This window comes from Oreochromis niloticus, linkage group LG18 (genome assembly GCF_001858045.2).
Source record: "Oreochromis niloticus isolate F11D_XX linkage group LG18, O_niloticus_UMD_NMBU, whole genome shotgun sequence".
Taxonomy (NCBI): Eukaryota; Metazoa; Chordata; class Actinopteri; order Cichliformes; family Cichlidae; genus Oreochromis; species Oreochromis niloticus.
The window spans coordinates 28,237,016-28,255,546 of NC_031982.2; the positions used below are offsets into that span (position 1 = coordinate 28,237,016).

Consider the following 18,531-nt stretch of genomic DNA (forward strand, 5'->3'; position numbering starts at 1 on the left):
TCTGTCTGCATTTATAAACTAGATGGCAGTTATTTGCAAACCATATTCAGACAAAGTCAACCACAGTTGTTTGGAATTGGGTTACCTCTGACTAGGTAACATGTGCAATCGCCTTGTGATCAAAGAGGTCCCTACACTTACTTGCAACCAAGTAACCAAATGCAAAAAAACTGGAAACTACTTGTAACCCAGTGAGTTTACACGACTCAGTAATGCACTACAACATGTTATTGTTAATTGGGATTTATCATTACTCTGTTAATCACCGAGCTGAGCTAAAGTAAATCAATAGTAAAATATAAATAATATAAATATAAGAATAAAACCCCAAAGAGTATATTTAACACCCCTACTGGTTAGGAAGGAACAAGCCCCGCCTTCCCCTGCTCTGTACCCTCACGTGCTCAGACACAGAGAGAGACGGAGGTGCACGAGACCATCGCTGATTTTCACCGCCAAGCTTGTTGCTGGAAAATAACTATTAACTTGATAAATTGAGCAAATATCCATACCGGAGATCTGCATGGACCTTGGAGAAACGGACCTGATTTGTTGTGAACATTTTGGACTTTGAAACCATCGCGGTGAGTCAGAAGCTGTTAAGCTAACCTTGAAGCTAAAAAGCTAACAAGAAGTTAACGGGGAATATAATGGTCCAATTTCAATGTTGTCGATCTGCACGGGTGCGGATGAAGCGGACAAGATCCTCTCTGAGAGTTGAACATTAGAAGCGTGCTGGTGAGTTAAACTGGGACTGGGCGAATCAGGCTAATTGAAAAGCTAACTAGCCTGATGCTCATAGCTGTAGCTGACCACGGTGTTTTAACTGTGGGAGAACACACGGGGTTTCTCACGGAGTTCAGCTACTCTGAGCACTCAGCTTGTGTGCTGATGATGGTTTAGTATTTCTTGTTGAACATTAAATGCACTAAAATAAGATGATTGATCTTAAAGGTTATGAATCTATTTTATCTTTTTTGTTACATTTGATACTCAAGCGGCACTGTATAGATGTCCCTGCATATTCTTATTGTACCAAAGCCTTACCACATACTGTAAAACTACAGCCTGTGGGCTTTTGTATATTTTTTGGTAATTTTATTCTGTACATTGAGTGTAAGTAACATATTGCTTCATTGCTATGCAGTGCAAAGCAATGCTTCTGTAATTCAGTTAAAGGGGCAGTACTATAAAAAGTAATCTACCATAGTTCATGGTTTATTTCTGATTTCTGATAGAAATGTGCACCTTGATGATAGAATAAGCTGATTGTGATTTAAAGATTGCATTCATGATTAAGATGCACTGTATAGACTATCGTTAGAAATTAGAATTAATGTTTTGTGCTTGTTTTTGTTATAGCACTTGCATTATTTACACATATGGCCATATATATTATTAGAGTGTGAACTGAATTAGTAATAGTCCTGTTGTTTACAGGCTAGGTTTTTTGGGGGGATCGTGAGACCTGGATTTCTTCCTGACGAGGAAGATGGCGAGCCTTTCCCTTTGAACCGAACCACAGCCATTCCGAGTTGGCCCAGAAGGGCAGGTTGCTCTTCTTTCACGAACAATTGCAACAGTGCGGTAGGACAAAATCGCACCAATCACAGACTTTTGACCTATTGGATTTGACTTGACTGAACACTGACTATTAAGCCGGCAAGACTGACATATCTGAGCTCAGATAGGATTCTGATTGTTATTATTAATGCTGTCACTGTATTTTATTTTTATGTTTTCATTCCTGTTTATGAAGTGCTGTTAAATTGTTTCTAAATAGTTCAATACAATTCAAAGCAACTTTATCTGTGGCTCCACTAGAGCTGGGCGATATGACCCAAAATTCATATCTCGATATTTTTTTAGCTGGATGGCGATATAAGATATATATCTCGATATTTTTTTAAAGCCATAAAGTAAGAACAAAAAGAGAGTTCTTAGTTAAAGCTGTGTCCCAGATGTCACACAGGCACTTTTATTAACATACAGCATAGATGTACATGAAAAAAACTACTCAAAAATAAATTATGAGCATTTATTAAATAATGATGCTCTATAAATAAAAGAAAACTATGTTGTTTTGTGCATAACAAAGAGCTCACAATTGTGCAGTCAAAATGTAAACTAAAAGACGCTGAGCATAATAACATAGACAGATTTCACAGCTGCTCTGTTCCCAACTTCTACTGCGTGACTGACAGCCTGGAGTTTGAAATCCGCTTCGTAACCATGTCTCTGAACAGGTGCCATTTATGGTCCTTATACACACACAATACGGATATATTATGTTGAAGCACAGTACGTATCACTCCGCAAGGCTCCTCGGTAGCCGTAATGCTCCGACAATCCATCAAGCGGTGCAGCTCCGTAGCTTACCGAAGTCGAACTAAAACATTTTTTGACAGATTGCTGAGCGCTGTGTATCACATAAAATCGGTTCGCGGTCATCAAGCACAACCAGAATTCATACAAAAGGCGCGCAGTCAACTTTTGAGAAGATGAAAGGATTTCAGGCCGTGCATGGCGTTAGCGTGGCTAGCTCGTTAACACGTTGACACCGTCCAGCCCCACGCACGGGGCGATGTGCAGTAACTCATTAACGGACATTTGCTGTCCATCTTGTCGCTGCCTGCAGGTGAAGCGATGGGGAGGAGGGGGAGTTGTGTTCAGTGAAGGAGAGGCGAGGTTGAGTAACGTTGCATAGAGACAAAAGTGGACGAAAGAGAGGCAAACTTGCGGCTCCGCAACTATAATTATAACGTAACATAGACTATATCGATATAAAGGATATTGTCACATCTTATATCTCGTATAAAAATATATCGATATTTTTAAAAAAAACTCGATATATCGCCCAGCTCTAGGCTCCACTCATTCTTCTCCACGCAACTCACTTTATCCCTCCTACAAATCTAGCTATTGGCCCATTCTCTCCATCTTGCTTTAACTTCCCCTACCCTATCCTGTACTTGGCTACACACTTATTTTTTTTTCCCAGTTGCTGGGAAGTTGCAATGCTACTTTTAATCTAGTGTGACTGAGCAATTATAAAAACTTCAAGCTGTGCAGCAGGTACACGATAGCTAAATTAAGTGAGCAAAAGCTAGCAGATTTTAGCAGGTGATTACTGCAGTCAGTGAGGTCATCACAACTTGCCTTCTTAGATGCTGGACTCAACCACCCTGCACATTGTGTACATAGTGAAAATACAAGCTTGCTAATGCTCTGAGACAAAGTGAAAGAGACTCTTCAGCCAGATGCGTGAAGTACTAATTGGTAGTGACCAGTGTTGGCTTTGTCGTTGCTTTGCTATTTGTTGGATACATCTAAACTTTTGGCAGAGCACCGGTGGGGTTGAGCTAGCTTATTATTAACAACCCACTAAAGTCTTCAGTTCCCTTCTTTTGCTCCTCTTATTTTTCTCCCACACACCTACACCATTTAAATTAAATATCTATTCCAAATTCAACATTAATAAAAAGTATAATTGTTAGTCAGTCTCACCAAAGTCCAGCGTCTCCACTTGGTAGGAACAGGTTATGGGCGCGAGTAGGCCATGTCATATCAGTACTGCATGTAAGCATATTACATCTGTGTTAATGCACCAACTAAAGACAGAAAATTCATTGCATTACAGACTTCAAAGCTTTTAAAGGAACCCAGTCTAATTTAGCCTTTGAAGCTCCGTAACAGGGTGAAGATGCTGTTTTTTCCTTGATGTTTACAGCACCTGCTACTGAATGAATTAAACAAATGACCCTCAACAGCCCGAACTTCTGCTGTAATGTCTGTAATTCTCTTCCTCACATTCAGCTACAAGGATCAGCACATAATACGGTTTTTATATATTTTCTGCTCACCATGTCAGCATCAAACCATCGCAACATGATGTTAGAGACCTTACAGCTACCAGCAAAGGTAGTTATTTCATGATAACCAGTTCTGTGCTGCTTTCTCAGGGAAGTGAGCAGAGCAGAGAAGCGCTCTCATTAAAAAGCAGTGTCTGGTTCAGCTTGAAGCCCTTGATATTTTGACATGATGTTTTGCTGAAGGGAAAAGATCTCTTCTCTAATAGCAGGCTTCTGGTAATCATCCAGACCTCCCACAGATTATAATTTGACCGACTGCGGAGTAATTAGATGGCAGAGTTTGTCCTGCTAATTATCAGCCCACCTACAGTACAGCATGTAGGAAGTAACAAAGTCTGTCCGCTGGTACTTCCCTCCACTTCTCCTTCATTCATCTCTAATGAACACACTTAATTCCATTCATGTGTGGGCTGGTTAAATGAGACACTCAGACATTTGACACAGGAGCCTTATCTGAATAGCTCATTACAATCAATTAAAGCTGGGGTTAGGCAGAGTGTTTATGGTGTCACTGGACAATAAGCTGTGTTAGCTTTTCAGCATATTCGAGTGCTCCGAGAGGGAACCAGATTCCTGTATTTCCTCTGGCCTCTTTTTCAGGCTTGAGAAAAACGATCCTGTCAGTAGAGACTTGGGTCTATCACAGGGATTTCAGATCAGGCGAGACATAGGAAATCCATATAGGGATTCATATAATGGTGCTCTCATCTGAGAAAGTGGTGCTTAAATCCTGTCTTCTTCTTTCTGTTGCTTCCTTTAGGGGTCATCTGCCTCAGTCTCACCTCATCTGAAGCATCTTCTGTCAGGCCAGTGGTCAGCATGTCCTTCTTCACTACATCCATGAATCTCCTTTGTGGTTTTCCTTTTTTCTTTCTGCCTGACAGCTTTATCTTCAACATCATTTGCCCAGTATATCCACTATCCCTCCATAGCACATGTCCAAGACATCTCAAACTTGCCTCTCCAACTTTGTCTCTCTTTTAAATCGTGTGCAAAGCCTTATTTGTCCCTAAATGTCAGAAACCGATCAACATGGTTAAAATCAGCTCTATCCATTTGCATTTTAGTTATAACACTTTGAAGAATTACATTTTGGGTTTTTATCTTTCTGACATAAAGAACGCTGCAGGAAATCACTGTTCTGTATAAAACTGAACAATAACTCTTCATTCTGTGGCACATCAACATACCTATCAGGCATTTTTCTGTATTATACCTTCTTGCAGCTCTTTCTCAGATTTATACCATACTTATTATTTATCAATGAAATTTGAACTACTCTCTTGGATAATCTCAGTCTTACTTTTTACTCTTTATTACCTTACCTAATTTGTATTTTTTATTTTTGTCATTTTTTGTCACTGTTGTATATGTAAAGTGATCTATTTCTCTATGAATCTATAAAACAGAAGCAGAAAAATAGTTTGACAGCAGCGTGCTTTACTTTTCAATAATTTCGTTAACACCTTAAACATGTTGCCATTTGAAATGCACATTTGCTACACGTATTATACCAAGATTTGTACTCATATTCCCTATATGTTTTATATTTTGAATGAGTATATAAAACAGAAAAAAACTAAAGCGGTTCAGAGGAAATATGTGACAAAGATATATGAAAAAGCAGTTTTAACCCACTAGAACTGCCCTGGATTCCATACCGTACATGTGTATTTATGTTTAGATGGAGGTTTTAGCCTCTCTTTTTTCTTTTACTTCAATAAATAAAAAGGTTACAGATAACAGACAGTTTGTTCTGGTCACTGAACACCAGAGCTCTTATAAAGAGAGCTCAGCGGCTCGTGCAATTTTTGAGAGGAGCTCACCTTCCCTCTCCCACCCTCAGCACTATATCAGCACTATAGACAGTTTATTGACCACATGCATGTGTGGTCAGGAGCCTGTAGAGAGTAGTAAGGTCAGTGGAGAAGATCACTGGGCCCCACTTCTCCACATCTAAGATTTTGCACAAAAACGCTGCCTAACCAGCTCAAACAAATTCCTGGATGTTTCAAATATTCAATATGGAGATTCTCAGGGATTTCCCGACATTCACAGGATAATGTTGGACTGTACATTTCTCTGCATGTCGATAATCAGTTCATAAGAATTCATTCTGTTTCTGGTTTTGCATTTCTGTGTGACTGTGAATGTGTTGCTTTGCTTGGAAAAGTAACCATGGTTCATTCATGCAGCAACAACACTGCACTGCTGCACAATAGGGTAAATCCAGGCAACACAACAGACAATCTTATATTTGTAAGGTAAACATCAGTAAACTTGGTGTTTAATCAGGCTCTATATATTGAGCATTTTTTCCATAATACTCAAGATATAATTAACAAATCCAACTGATTTCTAACTTTTTATCAGATTTAAGTCTTACCTGCAGATTAGAGGGATTTAAAGCTGGATAAAAGATCTTAATTAATAGAAAAAATGTATGGGCTGTTGAAAGCTTGACCCTCCTCCTCACAGCCTTCAACATGGCTGATAAGAGCATTTGGAGGTGAAACTGGAAAATCATTTCATTATTGGATAGCAAGGTTGTAAGGTAGCTCTGCCGTGATAACCGATACAAATCAGGGCAAACACTGACTCCTCTCTGTGGAAGCAGACACAGAGGAGAGGCTGGAAACGTTTTTGGGGAGAGAAGGCGATGAGTGTGTGGATAATCCTTTAAAAGTACATGTCGTCTGCAGGCAGCCATGTTTAAAAAGTTGTCCTCGTCTGCTGTTATTTCTGTCACAGATTAGCTCTGTTTCTCTGGGGACTGTTATTTTTCCATTAGAGATTAGACCAGTGTTATCTCCTATTAAGGAGAGGTTGGAAGAGTCAAGGTGTTCTTAAACTGAAGCTGGGGAACTGTAGAGCAATCTGATAAATATTCTCTGCAGACCGGGAGAGCTAATGCTCCATTTAAACTCTGTCTCTTGACTTGTCATTGCCTTCTACCTTCCTCTGTCTGAGTTCTTTCCTTCATCTTCCACCCTCATCAGTCTGTTTTACTGTTAGACTCAATCACAGACTGGTGAGTCACTGTGACCATGGAGGAAAACTTGGTTTAAAAACAATCAGCAGCGCACTGTAGCCCGACATTTGCATGATAATCCAACCGCATCTCAACGATGACACATGATGCTGCCTAAAATCAATGTTATGTCTACATGTGAACCAGCTTCTCGTTGCCCCTGTTATATTTGTTGGTTTTGTTGCTTGTCTTTGTGTTTCTAGTTTATTGAGAGCTTGAAAAAAAAGCTCTCAAGGCTACCAAACCTACACAGACATTTTCTGGTTTCAGCTTTTCATTTTTAGTGCTAGCCTGTTGTGTGTTTACCGTGTCTTCTTTACTTCCTAATTTTTGTTTCTTTAACTCCATTATGATTACATCATCTCTATTGTCTTTTAGCTGCCTGGTTTCATTATTAATCACCATCATGTATAGTCCCGTTTTTAACGCTCGCTCTCATCCTTTACCTTTAGTTATGTAACCTGTCTCTGCGCCCTGCACTTCCTGGCTCATGTATCCTGGAGCCTTTAGCAGGTGTAATTAACCTGAACACAGTGCTGTCAGATGTTTATCCAGTCAAGTCATTAGACATTATATACCTTGTCATATATTTGAAAAATAATGCTTGTGTTGTTTTTGTTACTTTGTTGTTGCAATAAATAAGAAAATATGTATTTCCCCTGTCTCTTCATGATGTAATTTAAAAAGTCCATTGTTCTAAAACAGGAGGGGGCTCTTCCTTTCCTTTCTGTTGTCGCAGTAGTACACACAAATGTGAAGAATGAAGAGAGAGAGCTTGAAAGAATTTCACATCTCCTCAAAAATTTCTGCATAAACTGGAAAGTTTAAAAAAAATGTGCCGGAAGGACCTTCAAATATCTGACAGCAGGAAGATGTGAGTGTGGGAGGTTTCTGACACTGTCCAACAATCTAATCCCAGGAATGCATCAGCTGGATGTCTGTGGCGCCGTGTCTCCAAGACTGTTGGTTTTTATCCTTTGCAGAACTTTAAGTCACACTGGGAGCATTTCAGAAGCAAAGCATTTAGTCGGAAAAGGGTCTTTTTTTGAAAAAGAGAATCCATAATTTACAAACTTAACATTATGTAGTATTAAATAAGTCTTCAAGCGAGCTACGTTCACACTGCAAGTCTTAATGCTCAATTCCGATTTTTTGATCAAATCCGATTTTTTTTGTCTGCTTGTTCACACTACAAATAAAATGTGACGGCAAACGCGCTCTAGTGTGAACGCTCAAAGCGGCCCGCATGCGCAAAAGAAGATGTGACACACAACGCGCTCTGTTTAGACCCAGAGCAAACAATATTGTTTGACTGATGGCCCTTAATATAAAGACTTCGGACTTTACGTTTCCCAATTTTTGCTTTAAGTTATTTTGTTATTTACATAATAATGTAAATAACCTAATAATTATCCTTATTGCTGTTTTAGATGAGCGGTGCTTCAAAGGATAGTTGCAGATTTCTGTCAGAATCTGCAGATTATACAGTACAAATAAAATGTTCACGTTGTCTTGCCAACAGTTTCACCAACATCTACACTGGATGGCCAGGAAGCGTTCGCGATGTCTTCTCGGGCGCTTCTCCGGCGCTGATAATTGGCGTCTGTCTTGTGTCAGTGACGTAAAAGACGGATTTAATGCGACATGACCGTTCAAACAGCAGTCGCTTTCTAAAACATCGGATATGTATCGGATTCAGTACCACATACGAAAGTGACCCAGATCGGATTTGAAAATATCGGATTTGTGCCGTTCACACTGTCATACCATGATCGGATATGGGTCGCATAGGGTCAAAAAAATCGGATTTGAACTGAAAATAGCTTTTTTCTGTTACACTTTTACACAGTCATATTTATTTTTGCAGCCAGATGAGTGACCCCTGGTGGGCATTCAAAAAAATACAGATTTGCGGCACTCCTGGTCACAGCTATGTGTGTAACGATGTCAAGCTTTGCCTGTCGGAAGTAAGTTGCAGTAAGTTGCAGTACCAGCAGATGGCGATATTTTATTTCAAGCCAACATGAAAAAATAAATGGAAAACATTTAAAGAGACATTGCTAGCACATTTACTTCTAAATACATATCAGCCACCTAGCTTAATAGTTCCTGGAATGGCCTGGAATGCATTTCATATCTTCCTCAGGTGGTAGCGACTTGTTGGCTTTAAATATTTTCTCCCCATGCTGGTAGTGCAAATTAACCATGCATGTCTATTTGACGGTTAGGACAGAGACAGCTGGACATTCACAGGGTGGACCAGTGTGTCCATTACACACTTTGCTATGCTATTGAGTCACAGCCTCACTTTTCAGATGAGAAGATGTCCATTTTTTTTAAATGCAGTCTAAGGATCGTTAACAGATTAAGATAATAGAACAGGGGTGGGCAATCTCAGTCCATGAGGGCCGGTGTCCCTGCAGGTTTTAGATGTGTCCTCGAACCAACACAGCTGATTTAAATGGCTAAATTAGCTCCTCAACATGTCCTGAAGTTCTCCAGAGGCCTGGTAACGAACTAATCATGTGATTCAGGTGTGTTGACCCAAGGTGAGATCTAAAACCTACAGGGACACCGGCCCTCGTGGACTGAGATTGCCCACTCCTGTAATAGAAGTTACCTTAAAAATTTAGATGTCATAATCTGTTTGATAGTTTTAGACACATTTTAATCCATGTTAGTACAGCAAAATCTTTTTCTTTTCTTTGATTTTTTTAATGAAACTAAACCTTTAAAAACATTCTGCTATGCAAAAAAACTCAGATTTATTCTCAGCAGCCTCGGTTCATTTTAGAACATGAGCTGCCTGTTCTATTGAAACATAATGTAATTCACAAATTCAGCTTCCACCTGCACAAATGCCAATTTTCTCATGTTTGCACGTAAATGACTTGGACTCTAAAGTGATATTCAACAAGCCCAAGTCATTTTCAATTCTTTAACATTGTAATGAAAATTACCCGTGTTTTCAGTCATATATAATTATCTCGGTAAGAAGCCTCCATTTTCCTGCAGGTATCACCTAAGCTGTCCCATTACAGTCGATATCATGAGGTTCTCTCCAGCTAAAGTCTCTCATTTACCCTGTGACACACCTCCCATTACACACGCCCACAGGATGACATTTACAGAAGCCTCCTATTTGTTGTTATCTCACAAACCGAGATGGTGAGCTATTTTCTGCTCAGCAGGAGCCTCCATCTCATTCTCCCTCAAATTATTGTCTCTTTTTTTCTTCTTCTTCAGTTTGCTGTTATATTTTCCCAGATATTGTCAGGCTATCTTCAACTTGGTCAACTTTTCTCTTATTTTAGGGCTTTTTCAAAAGATTTTCCAGAGTCAATGCGAAATGACTCTCACAGGAGCAGCAGTGGCAGCGTATATTGTTCAATTTAGGATCAGTTTACTTTTTATCCAGGTGACGGGCAGAGGAACAAAGATGCTTTGACAGTCGCCTGGCACCATGAGGATTACACTGACATTGGTTGTGTTTTCGGTGCTCGATAAGATGCTCAGAAAACAGCTTTATTAAGCCAAAGTACACGGGATATAAACTCTGTAAATATAACCACAAATCTCTTAACATGTTTTCCTGTTGTGACAGTGGGATTTATATTATCAACCTACAGCAGAGTAAACTGGATTATGGTCAAGCGTTGCAGGAATCATTAGTGCAAAACCATCCCTGCAGATGCTTTAAAAGGGCAATATATTCAGCCAACAACGAGGCAAGAGAAATGTTTTCAGGCTATAATTTAAAGTCAGTTTAATGTCTACTGAAGGGCACATGAATAATGTATTTCTAAATAGATCTATTTAACCTCACATCGGTTTTCTGCATTTTTTTTTTATTTTGCTCAGAGAAAGCTGTTAGAACTGGCAGCTGCAGTTTAATTTCCCCACCAGGCAGATTCTAGTTTTAGAAAGCATTGCTACCCTTGTTTTCATTTGTTCTTTCAAAATGTAGGCGTCGTGAAGCCCTGTGAGACTGCAGCCTTGATTAAAGTCATTACAAATCAAATTGACTGGACTTATAGGAAAACACAGAACGCATTTAATGCTGCACCAGGCAAGGCTGTGAAATGTTGCATCAAAAAGTCGCCATCCACTTCCCCAAGTACTCCTGTTCAACTGTTATTTAAAGAAATCCATGTACATCCTCACCACCACGTGGGGCAGGTGCAGAACTGAACATAGAAAAGAATTGACAGTTTGCACACAGCAGAACTCAAATTTTCTTATTTACTGCATCTAGTAATGTGCGACGGTTTGAGGACACCTCCTCTTCAACAGACAGTGAAACACAGGGAAACGCCATTTTAAATCACCCGTGATAAGTCCCATGAACACGACCAGTGGCAATAACGTCTAATCAGAACCACGTATTAGATAGGACATACATGTTGCTTTGGTATATATCAGAAAAATGCCACAACAGACAAAAGTAAATAAGTACAGAAAATAAGTAAATGAAGATTATCCCCACAAACCGCTTCAGGGTTTGACTTACAAACCATCAAGGTTTACAGAGTGGTCCAGAAAAAGAGAGAATACAAAGTGTGTAGCAGAATTACTTGACTCTGTTGAGCTCATTACACCCAATGAATATAGAAGAGCAGGGGTGTCGAACTCCAGGCGTCAAGGGCCGGTGTCCTGCAGGTTTTTAGATATCACTCTGGGTCAACACACCTGAATCAAATGATTAGTTCATTACCAGGCCTCTGGAGAACTTCAAGACATGTTGAGGAGGTAATTTAGCCATTTAAATCAGCTGTGTTGGACACATCTAAAACTTGCAGTACACTGGCCCTCGAGGCCTGGAGTTTGACACCACTGCAGAATAGCATCTCTCAAAAACCAGCACATCACACCTTGAGGCAGATGACCTACAGCAGCAGAAGACCACACTCCCCTGTCAGCTAATAACATGAAACTAAGGCTAAAATTCACCTGGACACATCAAAATAGGGCACCAGGTAATAGGATTACTATAAACAACATTAGTCTCTTGTATGTTTCAAGAATGTGTACACAGCTTACCTTCAGTTGGGCTAGTTCATCTCTTAAGAACGCATGACTGATATGATTGTTTTGCTCAACAACAAGCATGGATCCATCCTGCTTTGTATCAACAGTTCAGGCTGATGGTGATGTAATCTTTTGGGGTATATTTTTTGGCTCCCTAGCACCAATTGGAGTATTGCTGCTGATCATGTCCATCCCTTTATGACCGCAGTGTACCCATCTTTTGCGAGCTGCTTTGAAGCGGAAAACACACCAAGTCAAAGAGTTCAAATCATCTCAAACTGGTTTCTTGAACATTGTACTCAAGTGACCTGCACGGTCACCAGATCTTAGTCCTACAATAGAGGACATTTGGGATGTAATGGAAATGGAGACTCACATAATGTACGTGCAGCGGACAAATCTGCAGCAATTGTGTGATCCTATCATGTTTCCAGCACCTTGCTGAATCTATGGCATGAAAACATGAAGGCTGTTCTGAAGGCAAAAGGTGATCCAAATCAATACTCGCAAGGTGTATCTGACAAAGTGACCGGTAAGTGTATGTAGATTTTAAGGCATTTAAAAGATCTCTATCTTTGCTAAGTGAGAGCTGTCCACATACTCCAGGTCCCTAATTGAAATTCAGAAGTCATGTGGTCACTGGTGAGAAATCCTCTTCACGTACAAAGTGTCAAAGAGAGAGAAAAGAAAAACATCTGTGATTGAACGCTCTGTCCAGAGGAGCCTGAGATCAGTCGTGTTAATCTTTTTCCTTTCTCATCCTTTTGGTATTATTTAGTGTAAAGCTTCACAGAAAAGCTGGATTTGTACACTCACTGATGTGCTTTCAGAGAAATTAAATGAAAACATTTCAGTTTCCTCGCTCCCGGCTGGAGGCGAAGCAGAGGCTCCCATGAAGTTAGATTTTTTTTAGAGAGAGAGTTGATTTCTTTATATTGCAGATATTAGCAAAAAATGGTGATCCAGACCAAAAATTAGTACCACTCCTGCAACAAATGTATTTTGCAACAAATCGCATTAAGAAAGCATTTCATTGTTTGCAAAAGTAAAATATTTGAAATTTCTCCCCAGTTTGTGTAAACCTTTATGTAAATAAGATCTACCGGTAAATGTTCCTTATCCTGATTATATACAGCAGTAATAAGTTTATGAAAGGTTTAACATACAACTTGAACGCTGTAGCTTGAACTACATATCTGCATGGTGCAAAAAAAAGACCATTTACATGAAACCACCATTGATTTGTTCAAAAAAAAGCATGAAATTTAATTAAAATAATAATTAAAGGGAGCCTTCCATGTTCATATCGAGTTCTGTGTTTACTTGAGTGCAACTAGTAAGTGGGAAAGACTCAATCTGTGTTATTACTCCTGGTTGAACATTGCGTCACCCATCCTTCTCCTGTTTCCACTTTTAAAGTGTTTCCAGAACGAGTACGCAGGTTCCCCTCAGATGTCGTAACAACGCCTGACTGTGATGATCGTGTTGCTTGAGGACTTAATGGCATTAGTGTCTTCGAATAAACAAATCGTAGTATCTTTCCCTCACATCTTTTTTTTGTGAATGGGGGTATTTAGGCCTGCTTCCTTATGATCGTGTCTCCTGCTGTGTTTTTCTTTTTCTTTTTTTACATATGAGATCAGAAATTCATCAAGAGCGCCACTGAGCAGTGATATAGAGTTACATTTGGAGTCATTAATTTACCACACGCAGCAGATCTGAAGGGATTTATCTGGATAGCATTAAAGCAACTTTATTGAAACCATCTATATTGCCACCCATGCTGTTTTCATGTATAACCAGATTTGTCATCATGATTAAATTCACTACATCAGAATATTTTACACGAATATAACTTCGTTCTCTTTATCTCGCCATGTATCCATCAATCTATTCCCAGCTCCATCTCACTGTGTTTCCACCATAATCAGAGTTGTGATCACATCCATATTCACATCCCACCTGGATCCATATTTCTACTCATCCATATTGGCAACGGGCAGCGAGCCAGTCGGAGCAGGTGTTAAAAGTTGTTTGTGTTGTTGTTGTGATGCCACTTATGTCCCAAGGTCAGAGCGCCCAATGATGGATTATTACTTTGCACAGCTTTGAACTGCATGAGACAGAGACAGATTTCAGTGAATCGGAGAAAAGCAGTTTTCTGTGGAGCGTTTCAGGCTGAAGCATCAGAGTGGCTGGATGAAAAATGACCTCTAAGTTCTCCTGAGTGGGACAATGAACAACAATCAGAATCACTTTGATCATCTTGTACAAAAAACCCATGGGACTTTATCTTTGTGTTGACAATACTGATAGAAGAAGATACTGTATGGGAGTCAAACAAATCACACTGACAGACATGGAATAGGAAATCTTTAGCCAATCTGCTGACTGCGTTGACCTTAAACTTCTCACTTCTTTTGCAGCTTTTCTCCGGGAGCTTTGCTGGTGACAGCCTTAAATTTGCTTTAAATTTTCCATATAACCTCATGCTTGAATACAGATGAGGTGAAAATTCTGCTCTAGACTTTCTAAGAGCGCTGGCCTGATTATGTGTAATTTGAAAAGACAGAGCTGAGGCGTTGAAAGAGTATAAATCATTTTTAAATGTCAACGTTACAGCAACAGCAGTTCCCTACTTTGTAATAAGAGTGCTTTCCTTTCAAAGATAAGGGCACATTCTTGTTTAATCACTATGTGCTTCACATTATTTCCTTCACAGACTACAAGACTCCAGTGAATTAAATGTCTTCATGCGTTTAGTCTTTCATATTGAAAAATACGGTGAATTTTAAAGGTCTTTTGGTGTGACTAAAGTAATCAGAGTGAGCCAAAAACTCAGGCTTCGGACTGATCTGATGTCACCAATATGGTGTCAGTAAAAGCAGATAGCCCTAATATGGTCAGAGTACGGAAGCCCCACCCACCTGAAAATGTTTCGTTAGCGAGGGGCACCCAATGAGAAGAAAGTTGGCTTAAAGAGATGAGCAGCTTATTTCAGACTGTGGATAGACTGAGCGCTTGCATTGTGCGTAGTTACTTTGCTATAGAGTGAAATAATAAAAATAAAGAAATGTGTAACAGGTAACCTCAATAAATAACATCAGCATTTTTTAATAAAATGCTGAAAAATTAGGATTCTGTATCTCATAGTATGTTCTTGACACTGAGTATTGCATTTTCATGGCCTTAAAAATGTCTACGAGCTGGCTGTGTGAACGCTGGTTATTGTGTATGTAGAGATGCCTCTTCTTGTGCAGCTTGCTAGTTATACAGTAACCTGGTGAAGCTAGTTCTCTATTATTATCATCAGACAGTTAGCTTAATGTCATTCCTTGTCATACCCAGCCTTGCAGCTAGGCCCATCCGGTACCTTTGTTTAAATAACCTCTTAACAAAAGTTTGTGGTGATGTTTTGCCATATCACAGTAGACAGGATGTTCACATACTGCCTCACAGTGTGTTATGCCAGTTGCTCTGTAGCTGACAGAAAAGCTCCACGGAGGGTCATCATCACTGCCCAAAAAGTAATTGACTGCCCCGTCCCTCCCTTCGAGACGTTGCAAACATACGTCACCTTTCCAGAGGCCAAAATGTTGTAAAAGACTGTTCTCATCTCAGAGACCATCTGTTTGACCTTCTGCGGTGAGGGGGATGCTACAGGTTACTAAAAACTGACTTACAGACACACAAGCAGTTTCTACCGGAGACTGTTCACACTCTCACCATACAAGATGAGAAGTCACAGTCCACACGCAATATGTTTTTATCCTATTTATTATGCTTTATGTTGCAAAAACCTTTACTTTTGCAAAATCAGTTGATGCCAGCACTTTATTGATTACAGTATTTTATGTTGTGTGCATGTGGTTCTTTGCAATGTGCTTGATGTTAAAGTGCTTCTATTTAAGTAGTCCTTTTATGGTGTGCTTAATGTAATCTTTCTTTAACCACAATGCAAGCACGTAAAGTTAGCCTTGGCACGCCAAGCAAGGGCGGCACTTCCAGTCTTTTTGTATCCTTAATGCAGGCTTTCTATCTTTATGTCTATTCAAGAGATATTATGGCCACCGTGTCCAGGATCTCTGTTTTTCTCATGTTTGACATTAAGTACTGAGACCACAGCAGGATTAATCCTTCCTATTTTGCTCTTTTAAATTGAATAATGAATTAAAATTGTTCAGAATTTGCAGGAAAGAAAAAAATATCAGACTACATCTCTTCAAATTCATCTTGTGGCACCACGGGGCATCAAAGCCCCAAGCTTACTCTTCTTCCTGCCTCACTATGTAATCAGACTCAACGGGGTCAGTTTTTACACTTTTTTTTCCTGACAAGCCCTTTGCATCACACATTTGCCCAGCAGAGATGTCAAAGCTACAGAGCTTCCATCATAGAAGATCTCTGCATGTTGGTGCTTCGCTTTGGTTCTGCACCGGAATGGAGGTCGTCTTTTTCTCTGCCTGAAGGAGGAGGTTAGTGTCAAGCAACTTGAAATAGTTGCAGCAGGTTGCACGCCAACTGAGCGGAGAATTCCTCCTGTGCCCCTCTGTCTTATGAGACAGGATGGAGTTGCTCTCCTGAGATTTCTGTGAGGGAGAAGCGTGCCAGGTGGGAAACCAGCAGTCATAGGAGTATGTCAGATTCTGATGTAACTGTTGTCAAAGCTGTCAAACATTGCTAGAAGGTACCGTGCTGCTCTGCAAGGAAGACAGCATCAGTGGACTGAACCAAAGCTGCTGCCTGAACTCTTGATTTGGTTGCCTAATTGTTTTTAGTCTGTGAGGAGAATATTTCTGCTGTTGTGTATGTTTGTTTTTAAAGTAACTGTATGTGTGGCTTGCAGCTTTTTTTTGCATTTATGCTAAAATTTGTTTTAAAAAGTTGTGTTTTTTATAAAAAATGCGATATTCAGTCAGTGATGTAGGTCCAATTTTAAATATCGTGGTATCATTTTAAAGTAAAGCCTTGATTTTTTTTTTTTTTTTTTAAGAACAAGGTTAGCGCCTTCCTACAAAAGCAAAATCTTAGTTAAACTAAATTTATTCATGATTACCCAACACCGGAAGCTGTTTAGATTTATTTGCATGTTATTATTGCTTCAAATAACAGCCTCTTTTTTTTTTAAATTTCACCACTGATGCAGTAATAAAGCCTCTGCAGTCTGCATATAAATAAGCTCTCAAGGCACTGGACAATCGCTGTCATATAGGTATGTTTTCTTTCTTTGTTGTACCACCTCCATAATTTATTTAAAAAATGGTGGGACATTTTTCTAGATGCAAAAAAAGAGTGGAAACTACTGTCCCAAGGGGGAAACCTGTTCACCATCCTTTCACTAAATATGCAAACCAGTGAGTCTTACTGATCCCTTACATGTAATCACAAATGTGGTTAAAACGATACTTGCTACTTTACCCATGAGGAAGGAACAAAGGGATGGCTTTAGCCATTTAGCTTACATTTTACAATTACAGCGATCTTGATTCATTTGCATATCTCTGAAGAATAAACAAACAACTTCTGAATATGTAATGTGTTTACAAATTTTATCAGGTCTCATCAGTGACTTCCATAAAGTTACTCAGAATAGGAAGACTTTAAAGTAAACAGTCAAAACAACAGATGCAATAACATCTTTACTTTTTACTCCAGTTTGACTACCAAAACTAGACTAACAAGACAGCTTTAAACCAAGGATGTCAACCTGATTTTGCATCAAGGGCTAGATACTGTGATCTTAAGTAGGCCAGATTGGTGAAATTCCCCTTTCTGTTGGAGTAAAGAAGTTTAACAACACATTCAATCCCTGAGATGTCTTAATATGAGAAGAAGTGCAATTTCAACAAGACGTCTCAGTTTTCCTGCATGATACAGAAATGCTGCTGTAGCGAATGAAAGAAATCTATCAGCACAACTTAAATTGTAAACAATAGTTATTTCCTCAGAGATTAATAAAGTATTCTGAAAATTATGGAAACAAATTCTGGTAGCTTGTTGCTCAGACTGTCCCGTATTTATGAAGCAGAAAGTTTTGTTAATTTACAAAAATTCTGGCCCCCAGACTTTAAGTCTGACACCCCTGCTTTAGACTGACTAACTCTGCCTTCTTAATACTGTCTTAACATTATATATATATTTTATTATGATCCCTGAGTTGGGAAAAATGTTCCTGTCGGTCTGAATCATAACAGCTGTAAATCCCCCACAGCTGGTTCACAGCAGCACAAAACTGCAGCCCAGTAATACTGTGCCTTTAATTTCACTCAGGTAATTTAACACGATTTATTTGGTAAGAAACAACATAAACCTTTGCCCTCACACACAGACTCTATCAATATTCACAAGATTTTTCCAACATAGCCTTCAACATTGAAATGCCCAACTTTACAACAGAAATAAACATTTTTACAGGCTCACATACACACACACACACACACACACACACACACATACAAAAAGCTGTTTTAATTTTTATTAATAAACTGCCTGTTTAATCACAACTGCTGAGAGAACATCATAAGTTAATTATTGAAATTGAAATGTAAACTTCTGAATTAATATAAATATGCTTTGTTGGGGATCACAGGCAGCTTTAGC

General features: G+C 39.3%; 2 long non-coding RNA genes across 3 annotated transcripts; both read left to right on the forward strand.

The window, feature by feature from the left end:
- The first annotated feature begins 358 nt into the window (after positions 1 to 358).
- LOC109195359 (uncharacterized) lies at positions 359 to 7,584 on the forward strand. Of its 2 annotated transcripts, none has more exons than XR_002056990.2 (3): positions 359 to 584; positions 1,441 to 1,587; positions 4,633 to 7,584. It is a non-coding gene; the product is annotated as an uncharacterized LOC109195359 (long non-coding RNA). The 2 variants fall into 2 exon arrangements; XR_002056989.2 differs by lacking the exon at positions 359 to 584 and adding an exon at positions 591 to 738 and having other exon boundaries at positions 4,633 to 7,583.
- A 4,113-nt stretch (positions 7,585 to 11,697) lies between these two features.
- On the forward strand, positions 11,698 to 13,931 carry LOC109195474 (uncharacterized). The gene is made up of 3 exons (XR_002057072.2): positions 11,698 to 11,879; positions 12,090 to 12,463; positions 13,351 to 13,931. It is a non-coding gene; the product is annotated as an uncharacterized LOC109195474 (long non-coding RNA).
- The last annotated feature ends 4,600 nt before the right edge of the window (positions 13,932 to 18,531 follow it).